Below are 21,511 nucleotides of genomic sequence, written 5' to 3'. Positions count from 1 at the left end.
TAGACTACAATAATCGGAAGATTAAAAGAAAATTGCTAAATAATATGATTATTGCATGGTAGTGCTAGTTATAAAATATTATGTTCTTAAAAGTAAAAAATAACCATTTCCTGTAAAAAAAAAAATTCTCTTTTCAGTTTCAGGGAAGCCAGCATTATAAATCAGACAGCAGGAGACAAAAGCTATTATAGATTCACTGTGTGAAAAGTGACCTCATTGAAATTGGTTTTAGCATTGTGGATGAATGCCCAATGGCTCGAAACAGATCTAGTTCAGTCAACCTTATCTTCTTCAGCAGAAGATATTATGAAATATATTAGTTATAAAGTCAGCATTGCAAGGTCAAAAACATGTACTGTCATGTTTCATATGCAGTATTTTCAAATTCAATAAATAGAAGCAAATAAGGTAGCATTCACCAGCTGAACAGCTGGGGAACACTTAAGAGATGGCTCAGAACAAGCTGATGGGTAGGTAAATTAAAAAAAAAGCAAGCTTTAAGTAATTGAAAATAAAAATGAACATGACTACATCTTGCCCAAAAATATTGGCATGACCAGAAAACCGATGACTCCAGCCCCAAAAACGATGTTTCAACCTAGCCTGCCTTTCTAGAGGTCTTGTAGATAGCTGAACCAATATCAGGCGACTGCTTTAGGTGTTTCATATAGTAGACTCACCCACACTGCTTCAGTTTCAGCTGCACACTCTACTGGATTGTACATCTGTAAACCAGAGACTGCTGGATTAGCTGGTGACCAATGGACCAGTTACTGAGGAATGGCTGATTGTTGTAGGATGAAGGTTGGAAGAGGGAGCCCCTTATTTTCTCAGGTAGCATCTAGCTGAAAATAGTGTGAAAACCAATTTAAATGAAGGCGGTTTCCTTTCACTACGAGTTTCTAGGCTCCCTTCACCTAGGCGCACAGCACCATTCAGATTATTACCAAGTGTTTGAACTACAAAAATAAGGGCAGAAAAGAAAGCATGGTATCCTCACTGCTCCAGGAAAGAGCTAGAAAAACAGACCTACCAAAATTTAGAAGAAAAGAGGGGGAGAAATGAAATAAGTAGTTATGTAACAGTCATTCCGTTCACATCACACATTCAGGGCAGAGATTATACAACTAAATGGAAACTTCAGTGCAGGGTTTTGGGGGTCAGGGATCTGGTCAGAGAAAGAATGTAGATCCCTTCTTGAAGCTCTCTCTAAAACATAGCAAGAAAGGAATAGGGAAAATGGACTGTTCTTTGCCACAGAAGTTCCATGACAGTTTCCAGAAGGCCTAAGAATTACAAAGGTTTAATAAAGAGGACAGACCACCATATCATGTGACCATCTCAAAATATATATTCTACTTTCAAAATATCTTTGCTATATTCTTTTTGACAGAAATCTGCCACTACTTCAATATAAACAGAAGTCTTTGGCAGGTATTTACTACTGTGTATATTATGTTGCGGCCATAATATACACAGTAGTAAAAACCTGCCAAAGACTTCTGTTTATGTTGATAAATGCAAAGTAATGCACATTGGAAAAACATAATCCCAACTAGACACATACAATGATGGGGTCTAAATTAGCTGTTACCACTCACGAAAAAGATCTTGGAGTCTTTGTGGACAGTTCTCTGAGAACATCCACTCAATGTGCAGCAGCAGTCAAAAAAGCAAACAATGTTGGGAATTATTAAGAAAGGGATAGACACTAAGACTGAAAATATCATATTGCCTCTATATAAATCCACGGTACACCCACATCTTGAATATTGTGTGCACATGTGGTCACCACCCCTCAAAAAAAGATGTACTGGAATTGGAAAAGGTTCAGAAAGGGGCAACAAAAATGATTAGGGATATGGAACAGCTTCCGTATGAGGAGCGATTAAAAAGACTGGGACTTTTCAGCTTGGAAAAGAGACAACCAATAGGGTATATGAAAGCGATCTATAAAATCATGATGGATGTGGAGAAAATAAATAAGGAAGTGTTATTTACTCCTTCTCATAAACACAAGAACTAGGGGTCACCAAATGAAATTAATAGGCAGCAGGTTTAAAAACAAACAAAAGGAAGTATTTTGTCACACAATGCACAGTCAACCTGTGGAACTCTTTGCCAGAGGATGTCATGAAGGCTAAGACTATAACAGGGTTCAAAAAAGAACTAGATAAATTCATGGAGGACAGGTCCATCAATGACTATTAGCCACCATGGGCAGGGACGGTGTTTCTAGCTTCCGTTTGCCAGAAGCGATGAATGGGCAACAGGGAATGGATCACTTGATGACTACCTGTTCTGTTCATTCCCTCTGGGCACTAGACATGGCCACTGTCAGAAGACAGGATACTTGGTCTGACCCAATATGGCCATTCTCATGTTGATTTCAATGGGTTTTGAATCAGGGCCTTGGCAAGCTAAGCAGAGAGGAAAAACTGGTGAGTTAGTAAGGAAGCCCACAAAATGAAAAACACAAAGAATACAGGAGCTGACGTAGCCACACTTTCCATACCTTTTCTTCATTAAATATAATTCACAAACTAAAACACCACTAACTGTATATTTTATGTGATACAAGAGGAAGAGTAACATTTGAGGGTCTTAGGTAATTTCCTCTCCTCCAACTGTAAAGCGGTCATCAAGATATTGAAGAATCACTTTGCTGTTAACATTGAATTTCAACTAAGTAATGAGGTAGTATTTTATTCATTATGCTCCAACATAGAACATCTGCTAAAGTTATGCTCTTGCATTCTTACAAGGAAGCAAGAAGCCCCAGGGCCTTGGTCTCATTCTGATGTCTGGATCATAGCACTCATGCTCTCCCTCTAGGATTTCCCCTTATTCAGGAGATTAGTGGCATCTTAGAGTGAGGAGACAAAGAAGTAGCAAGAGCTGCTGACAGCACTAATAAGCAATCAAATTAAAGGAGTGTCAACTGACAAAGTGTGGCTTTTTAATGCTAGCTAAGACACAGCTGGAACAAGGCAGACCCCTTTTCCATCCCACATTCACAAGGGTCTTTCTGCCCTTGGGACAGGTATTCCCAAAAGAGTGCAAAAAATAATCTCCCTTCCCAAGAATTCCCTTGAATGAAGACTGTGCATTCAACTCTATCAGAGCAGGTTAGCCTACCTTACTTTGTAATGCTGAGAGGTTTACAAAGGGAAATTGGTATCCTGAATTTGAGGGGCTATACTTGCGATACCATGAACAGTAGAATAAGGCTAAATATACTTGAACATATTTACATGTGGCTTCATAACCTACATGAATGTCCTGAAATTCTAAACTAACATACCCCCAAGGAATTGCAACTGTCTGTTATGAAGCAAAACACGGACTGAATCACAATGAAAGTCAAGTAAAGCGTGGGCCCTTTACTGAATGAGGGAGGCAACCTAGTGACAGAGGATGTGGAAAAAGCTAATGTACTCAATGCTTTTTTTGCCTCTGTCTTCACGAACAAGGTCAGCTCCCAGAGTACTGCACTGAGCAGCACAGCATGGGGATGAGGTGACCAGCCCTCTGTGGAGAAAGAAGTGGTTCGGGACTATTCAGAAAAGCTGGACGAGCACAAGTCCATTAGACCGGCTGCACTGCATCCGAGGGTGCTAAAGGAGTTGGCGGATGTGGTTGCAGAGCCATTGGCCATTATCTTTGAAAATTCATGGCGATCGGGGGAGGTCCCAGATGACTGGAAAAAGGCTAATGTAGCGCCCATCTTTAAAAAAGGGAAGGAGGAGGATCCGGGGAACTACAGGCCAGTCAGCCTCACCTCAGTCCCTGGAAAAATCATGGAGCAGGTCCTCAAGGAATCAATTCTGAAGCACTTAGAAAAGAGGAAAGTGATCAGAAACAGTCAGCATGTTGCCAAGAAGGACAATGGCATTTTGGGATGTATAAGTAGGGGCATTGCCAGCAGATCGAGGGACGTGATCGTTCCCCTCTGTTCAACATTGGTGAGGCCTCATTTGGAGTACTGTGTCCAGTTTTGGGCCCCACACTACAAGAAGGATGTGAAAAAAAATTGGAAAACATACAGCAGAGGGCAACAAAAATGATTAGGGGACTAGAACACATGACTTATGAGGAGAGGCTGAGGGAACTGGGATTGTTTAGTCTGCGGAAGAGAAGAATGAGGGGGGATTTAATAGCAGCTTTCAACTACCTGAAAGGGGGTTCCAAAGAGGATGGATCTAGTCTGTTCTCAGTGGTAGCAGATGACAGAACGAGGAGTAATGGTCTCAAGGTGCAGTGAGGTCGGTTTAGGTTGGATATTAGGAAAAACTTTTTCACTAGGAGGGTAGTGAAGCACTAGAATGCATTACTTAGGGAGGTGGTGGAATCTCCTTCCTTTGAAGTTTTTAAGGTCAGGCTTGACAAAGCCATGGCTGGGATGATTTAGTTGGGGATTGGTCCTGCTTTGAGCAGGGTGTTCGACTAGATGACCCCCTGAGGTCTTTTCCAACCCTGATATTCTATGATTTGATGATTCTATGATACAACATGTGAAAACAGGAAAATACCAAAAAGACACCACCTTAATAGGTGTTCAGTTAGCCATCCCTTCCACTAAAATTCACCAAACCTTGAATTCGGTGAGCCCAGGCATATATATTAACCCCAGGTTTAATAATTTGTTAAACAATGGAAGTCTCCCATACCATTTTGCATTCTTATATAAAATAAATTATGTGACAGGCTTGGAAAAGCTATTCATGCTTAAAAGAGTCTAAGAGGAAAACAGAGTCCATTAATTACAACATTTGCCTGGGAAGAAGCAAATCAATATTTATTGGGCTACAATTTGGATAGCACTCAAGTGTATATTTAAGTCTCATTGGAGACCCTCCTGAACAGGGATGGACTTAGCCTGTGCTTGCCTGAACTGGGGCCTCTGTACTTATTGTCAAACCTACAGTTTGACTTCAGACACTAATACTTCTACCGTACTTTTAGTCTTCAATACAGTTTATGAACAGTAACTAATCCTCACAGCAGCGCAGTGAGGAAAGTACATGGTATTTCCATTTTTCAAAGAATCAGAAGTTAAGTGACTTGCCTAGCCACAACGGAGGTCGGTGTCAGTCAATTAGAACTGTGAAATCACTGGTTATCAGTACTTTGTTCACACTTCTAGACCATGATTCTCTCATGTCTGTTTTCGACTGTTTTAGGGGACTTAAACATTTCTGAATATTTTACCCTGTGCCACTGTGAATAGATGAGTTATCCTATCTTTAAGGGGGAAAAAATAAATTAGAAAAAAGGGAGACAGAATTGTGTATGGAGCAGAATATTAGTTATGTCTGCAGATCTTTAACATCTAATCCAAGTGTCTAAAAATACCTTAAAAAATCCTTTTGAGTGGCTGAAATTCCCCCCCAAATAACACCATTCATGTTTTGATTTTGCTTTCTCCATTGAAAGCCTTGTTTCCTTAGGCCATTTCTAGAGAGATGAGTCAGCAGGTTGAATATGAGTAGAGTATAGCAATATTAGTGAACAGGGAATTGCAAATTGCAATGAGGAATGTTATTGGATATGAACACTGGTCTATTCCTTTACAGTCTAATGGTAATGCCAACATAATTGTTTTAAGCACGCATTATCTATCGTTACCTCCATGTGCCAAGAAAACGCATTCACAGTAGCATCGCTGCATTTTGAGCATGACATTGCTAATAAGACATTGCAGGGTTGTAAAAATAATGTTACATTCGTAGCACCTAAGATCCTGAAGGATCCAAATGCTTCCATAAACTCTATACTTACAGTGCAGCACCAGCAAAATGCAGTCACTCCTAAAATGGAGGACAGCAGCCTGTTTGTGTACAAAAACAAACAGTGGTAGGAGCTGAAGACAAGACATCAGAATAGCACCCCTTTCTTACAGAAATATCTGTATGATCTTTAAAATGTCTCTGGTTTTGAGACCTCCTTTGAAACACCACAGCCAGAGTCTGTCATGGAACTCAACTTATTTAAGTCAGAAGGGGCCAACATGTCCACCTAAAGAAAATTTCACATCTTATAAGAACACAAACTGCCATACCGGGGCAGACCAATGGTTCATCTACTTAGTATCCTGCTTCCAATAGTGGTCATTACCAGAGATTTAGAGCAACTGAACAAAAACAGGGCAATTTGGGGTGGCTCTCCATCTTCCCCTTCCAGTTCCTGGCAGTCAGAGATACAGGGTCATTCTGAGCATGGGATTACATCCTGGACTACATGGGCTAATAGCCATTGATGGACCTATCCTCCATGAACTTATCTAGTTTATTGTAAACCCACTTAGACTTTTGATCATCACAACATCCCATGGCAATGAGTTCCACAGGTTAGTGGTGTGAAAAAGTGGGGAATTATAAGCACCTACAGGATTATAGGGTAATAAGAAATAGCCAGCATGGATTTGTCAACAAAAATATCATGCCAAACCAACCTAATTTCCTTCTTTGACGGGGCTACTGGCCTAGCAGGGAGGGGTAAGCAGCAGATGTGATATATCTTGATTTTGTTAACCTTTTGACACAGTCCCACATTACATTCTCATAAGAAAACTAGGGAATTGTGACCTAAATGTAATTACTATAAGGTGGCTTCAAAACTGGCTGAAAGCTCATACGCAAACAGTAGTTAACAATGGTTCTCTGTCAAACTGGGAGGGCGTATCTAATGGGGTCCAGGAAGGATCCGTCCTGGGTTCAATATTAGTTAATATTTTCATTAATGACTTGGATAATAGAGTAGAGCGTATGCTTATAAAATGTGCAGATGACACCAAGCTGGGAGGAGTTGCCAGCACTTTGGAGGACAGGATTGGAAGTCAAAACAACCTTGATGAATTGGTCTGAAATCAACAAGATGAAATTCATGAAGACAAGTGCAAAGTACTTCAGTTAGGAAGGAAAAATCAAACAACTACAATATGGGTAATAACTGGATGTGGGTCACAAACGGAATGTGTGTCAAAAATGTGATGCAATTGCAAAAAAAAAAAAAAAAAAGACTAACATTCCTAGGTACATTAACAGGAGTATTGTATTAAGACATGAAAGGTAGTTGTCCCACTCTCCTTGACACTGGTGAGGCCTCAGTTGAAGCTGGAGTATTGTGTCCAATGTTGGGCACCACGCTTTAAGAAAGATGTGAACAAACTGAAAAGCATTCACAGAAGAACAAAAACGATAAAAAGTTTGGAAAATCTGCCTGAGGAAAGGTTAAAAAATTGGTCATTGGTTAGTGTTGAAAAAAGACGACCGGGGGGGGGGGGGGGGAGAGGGCCGATAACAGCCTTTAAATATGGCAAGGCTGTTATATTGAGGACTTTGATCTATTGTTCTCCAGATCCACTGAAAGTAGCACAAGTAGCAATGGGCTTAATCTGCAGCCAGGGAGATTTAGGTTAGCTATTAGGAAAGACCTTCTAACTGTAAGGGAAGTTAAGCTCTGGAATAGGCTTCCAAGAGAGGTTGTGGGATTCCCATTATTGGAAGTTTAAGAACAGGTTGGACAAACACCTGTCAGGGATAGTCTAGGTTTACTTGATCCTGCCTTAGTAGAGGAAGCTGGACTTGTTTTCTTGTTGTCTTAATTCTCTGATCCTGCAATAGGATCTGATCAGACAATCTTAAACCTAGATAGTGTCCTATTGACTTGGGACTCCATACGGCCATAGGGATCTAACCCACCTGGATTCAATTGCATCATCAGTCCTTAAACTAAACTCTTGAAAGCAGGGAAATCTATTTATATTGTGAATGCCATGGGCATACAAGGCTTTGCAAAAACATTAATAAACCCATTGAAATCAGGACAGACATCAATAAAACAGTCCAAAATTAAGAAAATTTTAATATCATAACAAGCTAAACATATAAAAAAAAGCTTAAATTGATGTACACACACCCAGAAAAACTGGGAGATTCTAGTCTTGGACTTCATTGTGAAAACCACCAGCACAGCAGTGATCATCAGGGTAACTGAACAGAAGGAAAAGGGACACCATCACTCAAGGGGCTGCTGGCAGGGAAGTTGCAGAGTGAAAGCATGTCAGGCCTCTAAACAGGGGTCAGTTGCTCAAAAGTTATCCTCTGCTAGGTGCTGTATCCTGCAGAGCTTCCCTTCCTTTTAGAAGTCTGGATACCATGGTGATGGGCACTCTATTAAAAACACTGATAGAAGAAACTTTCATCCCCTTCTCTCTCCTGTAACGGTTGTTTAATTTAAACAGGCCAAGTCCATGGAGCACTAATAGCCAGACAGGGGTGAGGTTTTGTTTAAAAAAAGATTAGAAGCTACATTTAATCAGTTGTGAAGTGCTAATGGGAAAAAATAAAATGAAAATCATAGCAGCTACATAGTGTATTGTAATGAAAGACATGGGGATTTAGAACAGGGACTTGGACCTAGGTCAGAGCAGTGCCTTAACTGTTAGACTATATAGTCCCAGTCTCTCTCTCTGCCCCGCCCTTCCCTGATTCCCCCTTCCTTCTCCCCCCATTTCACACAAACTTCTGTATAGTCTTGTTTTCTTCCCGTATTGGAATGAAAACAAACTGAAACCTCAGTGTTATGCATAACTGGAATTGTTGGTTTACAGCCAGCCCCAACTGTCAAGTTATCTATGAAATTCAATATCTTCCATTGCTGAATGCAGTGATGTAGGCATGTCGGTCCCAGGATATTAGAGATAAAAGATATGGCCTCACCCACCTTGCATTGGGCCAACTTATATTGGTGAGAGAAGCTTTCAAGCTTATACTGAGCTCTCTCTACCATCAATGATTAGGGCACATGTTATCAAGTGACTTGTTAACACTTTTCAATAAAAGAAATAAGGCTTAGTTTTTCTTTGTTTAGTTTGAGGGGAAAAAAAGATTAGGAATCATCTATCATATTAAGCTGTACATTATTCCTTTTAGTTCAAGCGCAAGCTATAAAATGCTGCATTAGAAGTCTGAACAATATCAACACCCTCTACTGTATGTCTGATTCCATGCAAATATACAGACAATGCAGATATGGCTATCATTTGTCTATAATCTCTAGACTGTAGAGGCTCCCATAGTCTTGATCTGCACATGAGAAACAGAATTATTGGACTGTGACTATGTGCTCTGCTCAGCAAGACCCAATGAATTTTGTGTTGGATTGATTAAAATTGTAATTATACAATCTCTGTGATCCAAAGAACAAGTAGTAATTTTTCAGAGAGAAACACTTAACAATTGGACAGACTCAAAACTGTCTGCCTCACGGCATTTGTAGCTGCTTCTAACATTACCACAAAAATCAAAGGCATGTATTTTGACTCTCCTCCACATAATGCACCCTAATAAAAAGGGCTACAACAAAAGAATTCTGTTGATGGAATTAAGAACCGGTTTTCAGAAAGAGAAAAATAATATTTGAACACAAAAGCCACTTTGTGTTCATAAAGTACTAAGCCAGAAATGTCTGAAAATAGATAAATCAGCAATTATGTTGTTAAAACTGTCTATTTGCTATAATTTATGCTGCATTGATATTCTGTTTCTGTTAGAAATGCAGAGATTTCTAGGATGGGGTTGTGAAGTTCCCAACAGTGATGCAATAGCATGAATATCAACCTCAGGACAGATGGTTAAAAACCAGGGCACAAACCTGACATGGGTTGTGAGTTCTTGCCACACAGATGAGCATATTTCTGTGATAGATGGCCCCTTAGATCACGGATCACAGCAATAGTCAAATTACTCCTGATCCCAAAGGACAAATCACTTACACTCCAAGTCAATTGTGCTTTAGGTCTCACACCAAAGACAATGCTTGTAGCCAATTCTATAATAAATGATATGAAGATTTAATACATAGGAAAAGGAAATTAGAGATAATTTACAAAGTTAAACCAAGTAGAGACACAAATGAGTTCAAGTCTTCAGTTTCAAACTATAATCTGCAAACTCTCTTTGTCCTTTAGGCCTAACCTAGGCTGAGCAAGCACCTGGAGATGTGTGGCTTAGGCTTAGAAACACCTTGACCCACCCAGAGTCCAAGCAGCATAGAGATCCTCAGTTCTTTTGGTTCCCCCACTCCCTCTTCAGTCTTACCATATGCTCTGAGCTGCAAACTCAGCTGATAGTCATGCAAGTGGACTCCTCCCATCTTCACAGGGAGGAAAGTGAAACAATAAATGAGTGACAATTTTAATCACTGGTATTTTTAGTAAAAGTCATGGACAGGTCATGGGCAATAAACAAAAAGTCATGGCCCTGTGACCTCCCCATGACTTTTACTAAAAATACCAGTGACTAAAGCTCACCTGCTGGGAGAGGGGGTGCTCATGAAGACTGCTGCGGGGGAAGAGGCAGCCTGGGACCATCCTGCCACTGGTTCCAGACTGCTGCTCCAGGGCAGTGCTGGGGATCAGCTGCCTGGGCCTGCCAGAGCAGTGACTAGTGCAGCTCGTCCCAGGGCTTCCCCAGCTGCTGGGGTGGTCCGGGGGTCAGCTGCACCAGTGCTGCACAATTCACGGAGGTCACGGAAAGTCACGGAAGCCATGACTGCCGTGACCTCCGTGAATGATTCACAGCCTTAATAATGAGTCTTTAGTCCTTCAATTGATGGCTTCTCAATCCAGATGTAGGGAGTTTCCAGTTGTAAAATCCAACCATAATCCACCAGGTATAAATGGGTCTCCTCTTTTGGGAGGGGGTGTAACAATTTCTGTGGAAAAGCAGTTCTTCACACTAATTAATGTCCCTCTACTGTATGGCGATTCCTATAGTCACAGAGGCTAACAACACAACCTTTCAAATATAACGTTACAATATGGAAAATAGAGATTACAAGTAAGATTAATGCATGTAGCAACTGTCAAGCATTCCATAGAGTCTAAACACTTGCTTATAATTCTAATACCTATTTCATCAATATTAACCCACAAGTAAGCCAGACAGATGCCAGCTATGTAACTGTCAGTGTCCAGTTAACACATAGGGACCTTGGCAGGAACTGGCACCTAGCCTGCCAGCATTACAGGGTGTGTAAGAACACATCCATACAAATACATAGAGAGAAATCAGCAGGGATCACCTGCAAATTACAACAGTGGGGGAAAATACAAAATTTAATTGCTTCCATTTAATTTTTTATGGCAGCTAAAACTGTACAAGAAGGCTTGATAATCCACTTTCCCACGGCTAATTAGAAGCTTTCCCAAGTGAGAGGCAATCTCTGCAGAATCTCAAATTTAACCAGGTTTCTAGCCCTTTTGGTTATGAAGACAGCCTAAGTGTGAACCAAGTCCAAATCAATACTGTGCTTAATTACTAAGTCTGCTAGACAAAGCCAGTGCCTCTGCTGCTGCTCATAGTTTTGCCAAGTTGAAAACTCTTTCAAGTCCTGATGGTTTTAATGCTGCTGTTGAGAACCCAGACAAGGAATTGTGAAGCTGACAAGTTTTTGCGGGTCAATTTTACTCCACTGTTGTTTGGGAAAGTTCTTTAATACACCAAAGCAAAGGACTGGACCTATTTACTGGGAAGGACACCCCTTCCCCTAAAAGGGGACAAGAAGGTAGAGTAGCAGAGACCCTACACATACATAGCCATCCTAGCAGCCAAAGCGGATTTTCTGGAGTGGCTTCAAATTTATCAGACACCTATTAACTGGAGATTGAGAAAAGATTGACACCTGAATGGGGTGGGGGGCAGTGGGGGAAGAGAGAGCACGCACGCGTGCACCATGGAAGGAATACCAGAAGTTTAGTGTAGGAGAAGAGGCTGTTTATCCCCTGGCTATTGCTCCTGGGAAGCAGAGTTCCCCCTCTTCCTCCATATCTTTCACATCAGGCGGTTCATGTCGGTTTTATTTTGCAGTCATGAGTAACTGGTCTAATGCCATATTACTGGCTCTTCACTTTGGATTACTGAGGCAGTTTATAACTCTGGCCACAAGCACTCCCATTAACTGAATTCAAAGTTTGCTCAATTCGCCTGAACTACAAAAGGGATCTTTATATCAGAGATATGAAGAGGTTTACTTAAGTAGATTTGTGATAATTTCCAAAGAGAGTTTCAAATCTTTCCACAGGGTTCACTACTTCTGCTAGTGAAGTCAGGGAAAGAAAGTTTCCCACTTTGGCCCCAAACCAGCAAAGCACTTAAGTGAATGTGTCACTTTATGTGACCAGTTACATTGAAGTCAATGGGACTACTTGGAAGCTTAAAGTTATGCACATGCGTAAGAGTTTTGCTGGACAAAAGCCTTTAACAGCATTATACAAAATTACTCTAAAAAGGGGATTGCATTTTTTTTTTACCCCAAAGAGAACAAGAGAAAATAGTAGGTCTACAGGTAACATTCTTTAAGTGATTTTCCCTCTCCCCCCGGCCTCCTTTCCCACAACTCCCATCCAATTTTTGGGAGTGGGTATGGGGGGGAACAAAGTAGAACAAACCATCAATTTGAATTTAAAAAAATCTCCCCCTAAAAAGATATGACTGCTCCTAAATCAATCTTTTTGTGAGGGTGGAAAATGTGCACTTCGCTAATTTTCCATATTCAGGTATCTAGACATTTCCTGGTTTTGGAAAGTGGAACAACTGTACTGATAGAACATGAACTCAACTGTTCTTGTGCAAGTTCTCAACTGGGTAGAACCCTGAAGTACCAGAAATCGCAATATAGTGTTTATTCTTACACAATGTTTTGCTAAACTTCCAGACCAAAGATGATCAGAGAAATTCAAATATGCCTCTGAACTTCTGGATGCTTATCCAAACCAACATTTTGTACTTTGTATGTGGAAGCTGTACATTATTTACCTCCACAATTTCAAATGTGTGTGCATAATAAGCATCAAAAGCTCTTCTTCACGAGGCACCAAGCAATACAGCATTAGTATGTATAGCAATAGACTAAATGGAGATAGACTAGACAGAGATAAAACAGTTTTTTGGGCCAGATCCTTCACTCTTACATAGCCCACTTGAGCCAGAATACCAGAGCAAAGGGTAACTTAACCAGCTTCCTGAGGATTTAGTCAGTTTAGAGGAAATCTCATGGGGTATGTCTACACTGCATTATAAAGCTGGGTCCCATGCTTGTGGGCTTAGTTTCCAAGTCCATGCTTGAGCATCCACACTGCATTATAACAATTACTAGACCCTGGTTTCACAGCCATGCTAAAGTGTCCATACTGCACTACAGAGACCTTTTGACTCAGGCCTGCTGTTTGACCTGCATCCACACTGCAACATGACAAGACTTGGACCTGAGTCACAGAAGGATTTGGATTCTGATGCACTCCTCCAGCAGGGTCCTAGGTCCTGTGTGCTTGCTGACCTAAGTCAGGCTGATGTATGTGTGGATGGAAAGGGGCCTTGGGCTCAAACCTGAGTCAGAGCCTGGGCTTAGTGTGCAATGTAGACATAGCCCTATGTGTCCTAGGGCTGACACTTTATATATCCCAGGGTGTCACAGGGCAGACATTGGTTGCTGCTGGGGAAGGAGGATGTAAGTCCCAGTGCCCCAAATCTCCCAAATGCCCTCCATTCAGCCTCAGATTCAAAGAGCTACATTGGTGGAAACGAGTCAAATGAGCACAACATCTTCTGATGCTGTACAGAGTGGAGTTCAACTGCACCACGGGACCCAGCTCACTATCTATAAATACATGCAACACTCAGGCACTTGTCAGGCTACAAACATTGCCCAGTATTAAACACAAACTACATTCAAAACCAGCCATGTTAGTCTGTATTCGCAAAAAGAAAAGGAGTACTTGTGGCACCTTGGAGACTAACCAATTTATTTGAGCATAAGCTTTCGTCAGCTGCAGCTCAGAAAAGGAGTACTTGTGGCACCTTGGTGTTCTCAAGCGCTCGCTCTTGCTCTCTCTGAATCTCCTTCCTTCCATTTGCTTGTATCCCAACTTCAACTATCTGAATGTAAAAAGAAAAGGAGGACTTGTGGCACCTTGGAGACTAACCAATTTATTTGAGCATAAGCTTTCGTGAGCTGCAGCTCACTTCATTGGATCCGATGAAGTGAGCTGCAGCTCACGAAAGCTTATGCTCAAATAAATTGGTTAGTCTCCAAGGTGCCACAAGTCCTCCTTTTCTGTTTACATTCAGACAGCTGAAGTTGGGATACAAGCAAATGGAAGGAAGGAGATTCAGAAAGAGAGAGAAAGAGAGAGAAAGAGAGAGAAAGAGAGAGAAAGAGAGAGAAAGAGAGAGAAAGAGAGAGAAAGAGAGAGAAAGAGAGAGAAAGAGAGAGAAAGAGAGAGCGCGCGCGCGAGAACTCCAACTTCAGCTCAGGTATATTGGCTTATAATGAGAACATTTGGTTCAGTTTTCAGATGCTACACCTATTGCTCAAGTGCCATCAACAAGCCAAGCCACTCAATTTATTTTACTGGTGTTCTGAGGGGAAACCGTCGCAGTGAGCATCAAAGACCTCTTTTTTTTTTCCCCCATCCTCTACTTGCTCATCTGTGCACTTCTCCATTTCTTCCAAAGGGATAAGAGAAGAATGCAAGAGCTGTTTCATGCTAACAAGAACTAATACATATACAGCAGGTGGTGCCATTCTGTTCCCAATTATGCCAGTACACATCCACCTCCCAACAGAGAAGAGAGTGGTTGTGTTTTAATCACCGCCGTGTGTGTATTATTTTACTATATAGTCTGTTTAGATGCCAGCCCATTCTACTCCGCATGCCCTTATAAATTAGTATCAACACATATAGCATGCAGACCTTCAAATTAATGTAGCCAGCCGATAGTGTAATGCAGCAAAATACCTCCCTCATCCCACCCACAATACCATATCCTCAGCCCTCTCCCAAGGCCTAGCTCTAAATGTCAACAGATCCAGGAGCAAGTTCCAGACTAAAGGTCTATCATGGAGGAACACTCCAATGGCAACTGCCACTTCCTTAAGGAGAAGGCTCCAATTCAAGCCCCTTTACATAACACAGCTGCAGCAGTAGGGAACAGGGAGAGAGGAGGTGGTCTTTCAGATAGGGCCCAAGACCTTGACTTTAAACCACAACCAAGACTTTAAATTCAACCAGAAAGCAGCAGGCCCTAGGCATGTATGACAAGTTCTCAGAAACACCTAGTAAGTGGCACACTGCTGTCTGCACCAGATTCCAGATAGAGTTAAATCCTCTCAGTTTCCTTCCCTCATTGTCTCTCTCCACTCTAGGTACACGGTAAGTGCAGAATTAGAACTGCATTCACCACATATCTGCATATGCCCCTGCCATCATGGAATTGTTGATAATGAATGTCATGTTATCTTCTAGGACTCCATGATGGGCTGGGGAAGGGAACTCTTAAGGGAAATTTGTCACCACAACTGGGAGTCAGACACTGATCTTAGAAATCATATTGGCCATTCATAGGGATACCAGTAAGGTAGAAATGTCCCACAGGTCATGTTTAGTGTTTGGATGTAAAAGGAGACTACCCAACAGGTTTTTGTTTGCCCTATACATAGGTAGTAAACGTTCTGGATTCAAATAATCTCATTCAGTTACATAGCAATGAATACATAGGGGATACTTGCCAGCCTGTGGCCTCAGGTAGCTCAGCACCCGTTTTACTTTACTCACCGGAATTCCTTCATGGAAAGTCTCTCCTGTGATTCCCATAATTCTAGAAGTTTTCCTGGGTGCCTTCAGCTCCTGTAGAAATTAACAGTTTCCTGAGAACAGACTCTTATAACAAAACACGTTTATTAACATACCAATTGCTGTTATTTCTGAGGAATCTCCTATTGATCAAACTCAAATGGACCCCTAGGAAGAGATGCTGAGAGAGAACTTGCTGAAATCTTCAGCTCTGCGTTTATTTACTGTTCTTTCTGATGCTCTCTAACAATAACTAATACCTAGTCTTTCCCTGTTCCTTTCTTTGTGTCTGAGAGCAAGCTGACAGCTGAAGGGACATTGTTACTTTCCCTCACATCAAGAAAAATGAAGCCTAATTTCAGGTACAGGAGAATGGTCAGGAGAAAGGTCATTAGCACTTCCTTCTTGTGTGGCCCTGGTGCTTTGAAAAGAAACACCTCACCAAGTATGGTGAACTGTGAGAAAGGATTTTTCAGTCTTGCAGTGTACTGGAGTTCTGCTAGTGTGTCAGCACTAAAGTCTTCCTCAAGTGAGGAAGGTTTCCATGTGACAGCAAAGAAGAGAATTCTGAGACTGAGAAAATGGCACTCATGACATTGGAAGAGCTTACTGTAAGACTCACTTTTCCATCCCAGCTGAACATCTCCAAACACAGCCATTGGCCACCAAAGACCACTCCTGGAAGCCTCAGTCACATAAATAGTGTGTATGTACATGAATAGTCTGACTGCAGTGGGACTACTCATGCAAGTAATTCTCCTCACACAAGAGTGAGGCAAAACTGGGCCCTCAGTTACTGAAGGAAATCTGCAAGGGTAAACAAGCCAAAGCAATTTATACTTAATATCAATTACTTGTTTACAGGTCAAAAATAAAATGATGGGGTCTAAATTAGCTATTACCACTCAAGAGAGAGATCTTGGATTCATTGTGGCTAGTTCTCTGAAAACTTCCACTCGGTGTGCAGCCGCAGTCAAAAAAAGGGAACAGAATGTTGAGACTCATTAAGAAAGGGGTAGATAAGAAGACAGAATATATATTTCCTATATATAAATCCATGATACGCCCACATCTTGAATACTGCATGCAGATGTGGTCACCACATCTCAAAAAAGATATATTGGCATTGGAAAAGGTTCAGAAAAGGGCAACACAAATATAGGGGTATGGAACGCCTTCCATACGAAGAGAGATTAAAAAGACCGGGACTTTTCAGGTTGGAAAGGAGATGACTAAGGGGAGATATGAAAGATCTATAAAATCACGCCTGGTGCGGAGGAAGTAAATAAGGAAGTGTTATTTACTCCTTCTCATAAACACAAGAACTAGAGGTCACCAAATTAAATGGCTAGGCAGCAGGTTTAAAAACAAAACAAAAAAGTATTTCTTCACACAATGCACAGTCAACTTGTGGAACTCTTTGCCAAAGGATGTTGTGAAGGCCAAGGCTAACAGGATTCAAAAAAACACTAGATAAATTCATGAAGGACAGGTCCATCAATGGCTATTAGCCAGGATGGGCAGGGGTGGTGTCTCTAGCCTCAGTGTGCTAGAAGCTGTGAATGGGCGACAGGGGATGGATCCCTTGATTACCTGTTTTGTAAATTCCCTCTGGGGAACCTGGCATTGGCCACTGTCAGAAGACAGGATACTGGGCTAGATGGTCCTTTGGTCTGACCCAGTATGGCCATTCTTATGTGTTCCATCATCTACCATGCTATCAGCTTATGCTATATACACTAACTATGAGGGACAGCTTTGAGGGCCAAAGTAAGTTTATATGACATCCTTCATACACAGGGTACAGCCATGACAATGATAAGATGGAGAAGACAAAACGCTCTCTCTCAGGTATTTATATGGTCCCCCAACTACTGAGTGCCATCTTTAATGTATTTATCCTCAACACCCTTACACGGTAGAGAGATGCCTCAGTTCCCTATCTGTACAGAGAAACTAAGTGACTTGGCAAAAGACATACAGCAAGTCTATGGTGGAGCAGAGACTTGAATACATCACCTCTCAAGACACTTCTTGGATCCACGGGTTCAAATAAAGTGGATCCTGGGAGGTATCATAACTCTCCCTCCTCTGTTTAAAGCAGAAGGGGAGCTCCCCTTCCTCTCTTAGCTTGGGGATAGTACTTATCTACAATTCCCCTTTGTCTTTGGCCTGTGCACTGAGAGGAGTCACTCTTTAGTCACTGTTTGAAGCTACTAAGGAGAACAGTTCCTATGAAAATGCTAGTCCTAACTAGAAGGCCAACATTAACAGTGTAAGTCAGTGTTCTCTGAGAAAGTTATTCTGGAAAAAGAGCTGGTGTGTTATAGGGAAAAAATGACAGAAGTGAGCATACTGAAGTACTTAAAAGACCTGACTCGTCTCACTCCTGTATTGTTTTGAATCTTGTATCGATTTACACAAAGCGTAGTAGCTAAAATGCAATAAAATCCCTGCTACCTAGAAAAATGTTTAGGATTCTTTTTTTTTTTAAACTCAGTTCTAATACACATCACCCACATGAACTTTAAGAATTCCTTTCAGAGATCATGACTTTCAAGGATTCAAGGAAAGAAAGAAATCCTCTCTCAAATGGACAGGTTGATTTCTTTTTGCAAAACAGAGCATGAATTACCTTGATCTGGGGGAAAAAAACCAAACAAACCCACCACCATGATGGTTTTCCTTGCACGTGCTGCTTTTCTGAAAATCTGATTAAGTTATTGATTTTTTTTTATGACTATTGCAAGAGAGAGTATGGGTTTGTCAGAAATGTCTATATGCAGAGGGAAATCAGGTCTATCTTCAGTTCGAGAGCCTTTTGGTTCTTCTCTTAATTAGAGTATGAATGGTTACATGCTTTCAATCACTGTACAATATGAAAAGATTAACAGGTCACTTGCAGTTGTTTCTGGTGCCTTCATCAATTTTTGAGACCTGCAATTTTCCTAGTAGACAAATCAATTTAGGACAAAGTTATCTTATTTATCCAGAGAAGTCTTTTAAGTCTTCAGAAACAGAGCCCCGAAGGTTGTCTTTTTTATCCTGAAAGCAAGACTTAGCCTTTGAGAGGTCACTCAGCTTTCTTAATCTATTTAAGATAAAAACCTATCAGCATTTTGAGCCTCCTTTTAAATACTGCAGCGTTGACTATGGCAAGCATGGTGCCCCGTAAACTTGGATATGAAGAACAACATCCGCAGACATTTCATTTTTGTTTGAGAATTCACTGAGGAATATTTGTGTTCCCAGGGGTTGGGGGAAACTGCAGTGCAGAAGTGCAGGATCTTTAAAGAAAGCAATGGCTCTTCTTCATTTTGGATCCACAAGTACTAGAACAAGGTCTGCTGTCTGAAAGCCTGGAAAAGAGCCTGGCTTTAAAAGCTGATTTGGCTTCCACATAGACATCCCACTAAATGTACTAAACAAGTGGTTTCACGGGGTCCGCCAAAATAAACCAGAAAGCAGAGCCAGCATTAGACTCACTGGGGCCCTGGGCTGAAGCCAAAACCTGAGCAATTTAGCTTCATAGGGCCCCCTGTGGCGTGGAATGCGGACCCTGGCTTTTAATCTACTGGATATGCAGAACAAGTTGTGGCAGGACAGGTAGGTGGGCCATGGAGATTTTGTAGCATGTAGTTGAAGGGGGCTCAGGAAGACCTGCCCAGAACTCAGGCTTTCTTTGAAATTTCCACAGCAGCTTGCCAGGCAAGGTTCCATTGGAAACTCTTTCATCAGAAAATTTCTGACTAGCTAACTGCCACTTTTTAGGAATTTAAGGAAATCCAGGTGCATGACATGCAATACACACACACACACACACCCCCTCTCTGCATCAAAGGCACAATCCTTCTGTTGAAGTAATGGCAAAATTACCACTCACTTCACATGTAGCAATAAATCAGAAAAAAAGCACCCAGAAATTGTGCTCGGCTTCCATTATAGCGACCATTAGTTTTTCCATGCACCTCTTGAATTACAACCAAAATGCAGATTTAGTCTGGATAAGAGTTAATCTCTGGTTTAAATTCTGCCTCATTGTTTTCCTCTGCCACTTATACAGCTGAAATGAGAAGATGAGTGTACAAAAAATTCATGCCTGCATTTATGATTAATCTCATTGCCAAGAAAAAAAGACAGAGCAATTGTATAGGTCAGGGCATGGAACCTGGTACAGCCAAGAAACAGATTATAAGATTTTCCTAACTGGATATCCAATTTATTTCTATTTTAATAGTTCAGTAAGTATATTTGAATGTGTTTTCAGTAATTTATCATTACCAAAAGCCTCTTGAATTTTATTATGTACTGTATATCCTCAACTTCAGCTATAGAATATTAATTTTATCTTTGAATAGGAACAAAAGCATTTTTATCGCTCATATAAACCTCTCATTGAATTGACTTCTTACACACTGTAGTACTGATCCCACAACGAACAATGAGTAGGCAGACCCATGCAGGGCCTGACTGCAGTTATTGGGTCTCTGCCAACGTACAGCTCATTGCTAGATCAAGACTTAAGCCACTTAAGCCGAGATGTAGTAAGTGTGATCCTAGGTTCTCTAATCATGCCAGAGCAGTATGAACAATTCTGATCATTTTCCAATACCAGATTGGGTTTACAGAAAATAAAATCATTTTGTGGCAATTCTCATTACAGACATTCGTTTTCTCTGTAGAAATAGTAAATTTCTATCTGGGAGAGAAATTCATGATTTTATTCAGAGGAGAAAATTAGAAATATTCACTACTAAAATAATTCTGTTTCTGGAAGTTATAGCAAAGTTGGGCCAGAGATTAAGTTAGTGTGCATGTGCAGAATTATCAGTTTTCACACACATACCTGAACAGTGAAATGAAGCTGTACAAAGTTTTAGTGTATCTACTGTAACAGAAACTAGTTGTCATTGGACAAAAAAGCACACAGCATAATGTAGATTCAATATCAAATATTGAACATTTACAGAGAGCAGTTTATGATCAATCCACAGCATTACAAATTTCACAAACAATTTACATTAATGGATTTATTAGAGAAAAAATCGTAATCTGGCTGTGGTACCAGAAATTAAATACAGACCCAAATGAGAGCCATTTATTCAAATCTCTGGAGCTTTGGGGTTCAGATAAAACTTAAGCCAGGTAAAAAACATGTCAGGGTCTGACTTTAGTCTTACTTCTCTCTCTCACGCACACGCACAACCCCCCTCCCCCCCGTTTTTTATTTTAAGGTCTTTCACAGCACAGTTTAATTAAATAAAAAAATCCACTCTGGCCCAAGTTTTCAATGTTGCACGCCTAACAGTCATTTAAATCCCAGCAAAGATCCCACTGCATTAGAAGAGAGTTCCTACCACTGAGAGCTCACAAGACCATGCATAACAAGAGGGTTTAACATATTGTTGAGGAAATGGGACAGCAGAAGGGGAGGTTGGCAGTTGTAGAAACACTTGGTGTCTGACAATTAAGTACAAAATAAACCAGTTAACAGTATCAGTGATGTGCCTTCCACAAACTGCTCATAAAATAATTTTTTTACTCAAAGCTAACTACGTTACCTACTCTTCACCTGCAAAATCCCATCTCTAAATGCAAATGAGACTTTTTGGCAGGGGGGTACAGGTGCTCACTAGCTCTCAAAAAAATCAGGCTGCTTATGTAGATGCATTTAGTTTCTAAGTGTTGGCCTAGCAACATTGTACACTTTGAAAAGATAAGAGGATAAAGAGAACCTTTTAGCAGAACAAGAGCAAAAGGAGGAAGAGATTTTTAAACTGAGAAAAGTTAGAAATCCTCCAACTACAGCACCTTTTAAAATAAATGCACAGTAGCTATACACTTCTCAGATAGTTCTATGGATGGATCCTTTGT

The 21,511-nt window shown here is 40.9% G+C and overlaps 1 long non-coding RNA gene across 2 annotated transcripts in view; it reads right to left on the bottom strand.

Annotated features, from left to right (window-relative positions):
* Positions 1 to 21,511, bottom strand: part of LOC122462560 — a 110,626-nt gene that overhangs the window by 22,224 nt on the left and 66,891 nt on the right. For both annotated transcript variants that reach the window (XR_006285189.1, XR_006285188.1), the window contains exon 3: positions 15,620 to 15,691. This is a non-coding gene — a long non-coding RNA (uncharacterized LOC122462560). The remainder of the gene's footprint in view (positions 1 to 15,619; positions 15,692 to 21,511) is intronic.

Source organism: Chelonia mydas, chromosome 12 (assembly GCF_015237465.2).
Source record: "Chelonia mydas isolate rCheMyd1 chromosome 12, rCheMyd1.pri.v2, whole genome shotgun sequence".
NCBI classification, from domain to species: domain Eukaryota; kingdom Metazoa; phylum Chordata; order Testudines; family Cheloniidae; genus Chelonia; species Chelonia mydas.
The sequence above is the reverse complement of the archived record's forward strand: the minus strand, read 5'-3'. Positions and strand labels throughout refer to the sequence as shown.